Here is a 6815-nt window from a genome sequence, read left to right as displayed (position 1 = left end):
CAAAAGTGGCTGCCATGGAATTCCATTAAGTGGTTCTTCGTCCTGCTAACCATAAATACCCTCTCTGTCTCTGACAGATGCCTCCTGCCCCATAGTGACACATATTGTAACTTTGCTGTCCTCTCTTTTGGTGCCATACGGTCAAAAGCACACTGGCATTTGGAGGGTTAAAGCAGAGGTAGCCAGTAGGTTTACATCTATTGGTTTTGAACTACAACTCTTATTATCCATGGATGTGACTTCAGGGCCTTTATCTAAAACTAGAGGGCCAGAAGCTTAGATGGAATGGAAGTTTAATTTTACTTTACTGAGAGGGCGGTAGATAAGTGGAACAGCCTCCTAGCAGAGGTGGTAGAGTGTAATACAGTGAGGGTATTAAACATGCATGGGATAGACATACGGCTCCTGAATTTAAGACGAGACCAACGACTAATTAAGGTTTGAGTCTTTACAGCAGGAGAAACGAGTGACTAGACGGGGGCCAGATGGGGCCGATCTGTTGTGTAATTCTTTGTTTCTATGTATCGCCGGGTTTCTTTAAATCATCCGTGTTTATCTGCGCGTGGACAGCGGTGGCTTTTTTATCATTGCAATGCCAGGAAGAGGTAATTCATCACCTTATACACCTGAGCAGGCAGGTAGATCCTATGCAGGGTGGGTTTGGGGCACTGGAGGGGCATGCGGGGGTGCAGAGCCGCGTCCGATGTGAGTTATTGGTCTATTGTGTACTAAGTGTTTACGGCTCGAGGAAGGGACAGGTAACTGGGGGAGGCGGGGGGGGGGAGTTTATTACAAGGTCCTCTCCTCAGACACATTGTCTGGCCGGCTCCGCGTGGGGTGCTGTGTAGCCGAGCGTGCTTCCTCCATTCATTCCCAGCAGAGTCCCTGCGTGGGGGTGCCGGGGGGGGGGCTGCTAATATTTTGCAATAAGAAACGCTTCACTAGGTGATCTATGTGAGTCCCAAAGAAATCCCGAGAACCCACGCCAGGGATCGGCAGAGCCGCGAATGCCTGCCCTTCCAGCCACTCCGCACGTTAATCACGAGTTCCTTCCATCCAGTAATTAGTCCGGGTAATAATGGATCACTCGGGGAATTCGGGGGCCAGATAGACCGTATCAGGATTCCACACGCGCTTAACGACACATACGCACACTCTACAGACCCCCCCCCGCAACCCCCCGACAGACACCAAACACTCAGTGCCCTAAATGCTCGCCTAGAGTGTTGGGGTCCGTTGTGGAGACCCCATCTCCAGAAGGATGTTGACATATTGGACAGAGTTCAGAGGACGACTAACAATGGGGAACAATTTGCAGGATAACAATTATCAGGAAAGATCTCAATGTCCGGCTTGGGGGAGAGAAGAGAGAGACGGGATGGAGAGAGGGGAGACGTTTAAATACATAAAGTAAAGGAGAAGAAAAGTTAGAAAAAGAGACAGGAATCTAACACTAGAGGGTCTGAGACTTAGATTTAGAGTAAGTTTTACTTTACTGAGAGGGTGGTGGATACGTGGAACAGCCTCCCAGCAGAAGTGGTAGAGGGTAATACAGTGAGGGTATTAAACATGCATGGGATAGACATACGGCTCCTGAATCTAAGACGAGACCAACGACTGATTAAGGTTTGAGTCTTTACAGCAGGGGAAGCGGGCGACTAGACGGGGGCCGAATGGGGCCGATCTGCCGGCAGGTTCTGTGAGACCATTAATGCTGAAGGCCCCTCACCATGCATAATCATATCTTGAGTTACTGTTTCTTTTTGATTTCTCTTTAAAGCCGTCTTGCTTTGTCTCTGACCGTTTTCCGTTTTAAGATGACTGTTTGTGCTTTGATACAACGTTCCAGTTCTAACAACGCGCCGACCGCTGACAGATCGCTCTCTCTCCACACAATCCTTTTGGGGGAGAAAATAATCCGATTCCGGCGCATGTTTGACTTGTAGCACGTAAGCAAAAAAATAAACAAAAACAAAAAAAAGCCCAGAAAAAAAGACAAAAAGGCAAATAGAAAATACACAGACACTCGAGTGCAAGAATTCATTAGTATTCGTTGTCGCACACGCACACTTTTTAATGCTAAAAGTTGCATTTATGGGTTAAATCACACTTATCTCTTTTGGTCTGTGCAGTATATATATATATATAACAGTATAGAATGTAGAGACCTAGAATGTGGATCCGTTTCCTTATTGAACAAACAAATCGATCCTTTAGTTTATGGAGTTCTTAGTTTCCAAGATTCCGTAAAGAGACCGTCACCGCCATCGCTTTTATTCGAGATAACGAAGCTGTTAAGCAATCATGCACAATGCCAGTCAGCAGCGGCAAAGCCCAATAAGATATCGTCATGTATGAAACGGAGGTATTGATTCACGAGAGGCGGATATCATCTCAGCTCTTCGCAAGGCAACGGTAAGATCTCACCTTGAATACGCAATTCCACGCACCGGCCCCTAAAAAAGACAACGTGGAACTAGAAAAAGTGCAAGGAAAGGATACAGAATGAACGAGGGGACCTGCTCATTAACAGCAATTTACAAAGAACAAGAGTCCTCTGAGACGGGAAGAGCGAAGATTTCAAACACAACAAAGGAAGGGATTCTTTACAGTGAGGGCAGTAAAGGTACGGAATCCACCGCCGAGAGAGGGGGTTCCATCAAAAAGCGTAAAAGCAGAGCATACAGGGGTATAAATGACGGAATAAATATTGTAGAGCTTCTTGATCCAAGGAGGAAGCTGATCTCCTTTTGGAGTCGAGAAGGATTTTTACCCCCTATGTGGCAAAATTTAAAAAATAGCTTCATTGTTTTTTGGGGGATTTTGCCTTCTTTTGTATCAGAAGCCAGAAGGGAAGCAGAAGGGCTGAACTGGATGGAGTTAGGTCTTCTTTCAACCAAAATTACTTTGTTACTAGTCCATTTCCCTAAATGTGCAACCGCTTCGCTCATAGGAAGGGGGAGGAGCCAAAAGCTCTGCAGAGTGTTTCACATGGAGATCATCTGCAGGTCACAAGAAGGCTTCGGATATTAAATATAAAAGAAATGACATGTTTCTCCTCGTCAGCGCGTAACATTCCAGACGTTCCAAATAGTGTCATTGTGCAGCGCGTCGGTGGCTCTAGAAGCCCCGCCCCATTCTTTTTACCTTATATGGTGATTTCGAGATGGTTGATTGACAGGACTGTTCTGTCATTAGCGAACGTGAATGATTTATACTCCGTTTCATAAATCAAAGAGATGCTTTTGGAACGGTAACCGCAGAATATTGCACCGCAGCCCTCTTGCCTTTAACGATGCATGTTTAATAGGGGGGTTAAAAGTGCTTTTAACTCTTAAAGTGCCGCAGGGCTTTGAGGAGCTGGGCCGCTCTAGGAGACGAGAGGTTAAACGCCGTGTCCCGCGCCGCCTGTGGCAGGAATCTGTCACCACTGAGTAAGATGTGACTCATGGGAATGGAGTTTAAAGCTCCCCGCAGTTCTAGCCGGAGCCGCCCAGCACACACTAGCCCAGGGGCAAAAATACACAGAGCTGCTCCCCGTGTCACGAGCCAGGCGTGTACGAGCAGGGCCAGTAGTACCGCTGGAGGCGGCCGGGACTGATCACCCGTAACTGCATTTCTGCCTCCCTCCTCCGTGTTGCGCGGTGGTGGCAGGAAGGTGAGGTCAGTCAAACATCAGGAGACGCATCTGCCCCCCCCCCGCCCTGAGCGATTCGGGGCACAGGGGCAAAATATTTAATATCACAGACTTCTAACGACTCCAAAAAGCAGTTAATTAACCCCATAATCTCAAATAACGGACAGTGCCCTGAATATGGAATTGTAAGACAGGGACAAAGAGCCTCGCCGCTCAGGACTGTCTCCTGGACACAGGTGGGTCGGCCAGTGTCTTAGTTTATACAGTATAAGCCACCTGTGCGCAATCAGTACACCTGCTCACATGCAAGAAGGTCCTGAAATCCTTGCTGCCGGGTTCCTATAAGCTTGAGAGCCCCTTATATCCCATTCATGTGAGAGAGGAGCTATCAGCAGCCCACCTTCCTATCCTGCTGCCAACGTCCAGACCCCATCACGGCGCAGAGAACGGGTAAACCCGGCGGCGGCCGGACCCTGCTTGGTGTGGGGTCTGGATATCTGTTATTATCTCTCGATTGCCCCAGCGCCACGTCTAGCCAGACACAGACTGCTGCGTTCACCGCCGATGGCTGTAATTAAACAAAATTACAATTCACCAACGGCACCTCTGAGCGCAAATTGTAATCAGTGGCCCCTCCGCCCGCGCAGCTTGGCCACGGCGCATGTCTAGCACCAGGGTGTTGTTTCTCGAGCCTCCTGACCACCCTTTCAAGACTTTGAGACAAAAAGGGACCCCCACTTTGCTCGCTGAGATTTTCACATATACCCAGCACTGTATATTCCCCTGCGCTGTATTAAGTAGACCAGCCCTTTCTGGTAAGCCTCTTGCTATTCTCTGTCGGGTAAGAGTTAATTCCATGTGTCGACCTGAAAATTGATTAAACGTGGAATTCATCGGCTCTAAAGATTTTGGGCATAAAGAGGGACTGTCCCTTCAAATCCCCTGCACTATGGCTGTTATGCCACTAGATGGCGCCGCTAATCACGTCTGGCAGGTCACCCGTGTTTATGATACGAGGCGGTCCGCACTCCGCAGGCTCCGGACCCTGTGATTGGCTGCCTGCAGAACGGTCGCCGTCTGACCCGCATTCTGAGAGCTGGTTAGGCAGGTGCTACCGCTGTCCCCAAAAACAAGCAAACACTGCCATATATCATTACACAGCTATTTAATAGCATTTAACCTCTTCTCTGCTGATATCGAAGAACAGGGGGGTTGAGGCGCTCCATTGGAGTGATAGGAGCTGAGTGGCAGACAGCATACAAATGTAACGCTGCAAAATGTAAAAAAGTGGTCTTCTCACCATAGCAACAAATGGACTAGTCCAATCAGCATGGTTGCTGTGGTGATAAGGCCACTTTTTTCATTTTTTTTTTAATTTTGCACCAGAATTAAATTTTTTCGGTTTGTGGGTGGTTGATTAATATCTGCGTTTTCAAAATTTACCTGGCGTTTTCCAAGCCACGGTGATCCTGAAAACGTGCAATTTCTGCCCATTTTAATGACTATGACGACCCGGTTAAATAGTCTGATCGCTCGCTGGGTGTAAACAGAGGCTGGAAAGATGTGGGTGTTTTTTTTCTCTTTTAAATAAAGAAATTTTGGGGTTCTTTATTAATTACACTTTTGCTGGGCTGGTGGCAGTCCGCTGACTCGATTCAAACTTTCCTAAGAGTCCCATTGACTGAAAGGGATTATTATAGCAATAAACTGGGTTGCTATGGTGCTGTCATCTACTAGAACCCAGGCCTTTCCTGGATACCACAAACACGGGGCTTCAGCACAAACAAATGGTTAAAAATAAGTGAGCGTTCTGTGACTGTGATAAATATTCTTATCTGCACTACCCATTACAGCCTCAACGCGGAAAGGGGGCGCTGTTTTGTTTAGCCCTCCAAGGACCGCCAAAGTCACGGACTCCTTGTTTGACAGAAGTGACTGAGACCTGTGATATAAACCATATTTTACTTTTATTTCTTTGCTCATAGTGGCTTCTTAATGTCTTAAAACATTCTATGTCCGTTAGATTATTTATTCCACTATTCTGTTTTTGTATCACATGGCACAATTATTCCCTAACAAAAAATGAGGAAGCGTTTCATATGAATAAACAGTTATTTGGTCCATCAGCAGTACCAGCAATTTGCTGAGTGTACTTATAAAAGTGGAACAGCACCTTTAGTCACCTGTATTCAAGCAGGGACCTCGGCTGAGGAAAGCACCAATCAGAACGCAGTGATTTCATTTAATTAAAATAAAAGGAAAGGGGTCAGCTTCAGACTGTGATACCCCAAGAATCTGCCCGTTCACCCCGAGACCCTGAGATTGGGGTAAAAACTCAGAGACTCTGGGCAAACCCTGATGGGCTCCCAGGATTGGCCCCAAATAACCCACAGAAGCCCACGCGGCAGCGCAAGTCCAAACAGAAGGGGAAATGTGCGTGCCGAGCGGGTTTGCCCTTTCTATTTGCCTGGCATTCACTTAAATAAGCAAAATTAAGCACTATTTAATCAGCTGCCTGGCAGAGCTCCACCGCTCAGGAATTTCGGGGCGTATGTTGGATGGCAAGGTGCTACTGACACGTGTGAGGGTTCAGAATGCGTTGGCATCCTGGATGCACGCGGCTGTCGCGTTATTGCGTTTCCTGCATTATTTCATCTGTATTTTGCGGCTTTTGGGTTGGCGCTGAAAATTTCTGACTTTTCCCAAATTTGGAAACAAATGCCATGCGTTCTGATAATGAAAGGGTTAATGTTTATGGTCCCGGTAGTTCTCCTGCCGTTGTACAACTCCAGCTCCCAGGACACTCAGCCAGCCACAAGCCCACTCCTTTTCTTATGTGATACTGACAGTGTATAAAGGATAGTGGGAATTGTAGTGGTTTCTGGCATTCTAAATATTGTAATTCTCTGCTGCATTAGTTTAACATCCCCCGCCCCCCCATCAATAACCAACAAGTAACTCGATATATAAAAAGTAATTAATACTCCCATGATGCTAAACCAGAATATGTAGTGCTGCGCATGATGGGAAAATCTATCGCCCTTTTTATTAATTCCTCCAGCGGCGGGGTCTTGTTAAATCTTGCAGCAGGCAAAGGGCCGTTGGTGGCCTTAAGTCAGGGAATGAAGCTGAAGGCTGTGACTTAGATAGCAGAGCCCTGCAGCTCTCCGAGGGTTAA

Source organism: Spea bombifrons, chromosome 7 (assembly GCF_027358695.1).
Source record: "Spea bombifrons isolate aSpeBom1 chromosome 7, aSpeBom1.2.pri, whole genome shotgun sequence".
Taxonomy (NCBI): domain Eukaryota; kingdom Metazoa; phylum Chordata; class Amphibia; order Anura; family Pelobatidae; genus Spea; species Spea bombifrons.
The sequence above is the reverse complement of the archived record's forward strand: the minus strand, read 5'-3'. Positions refer to the sequence as shown.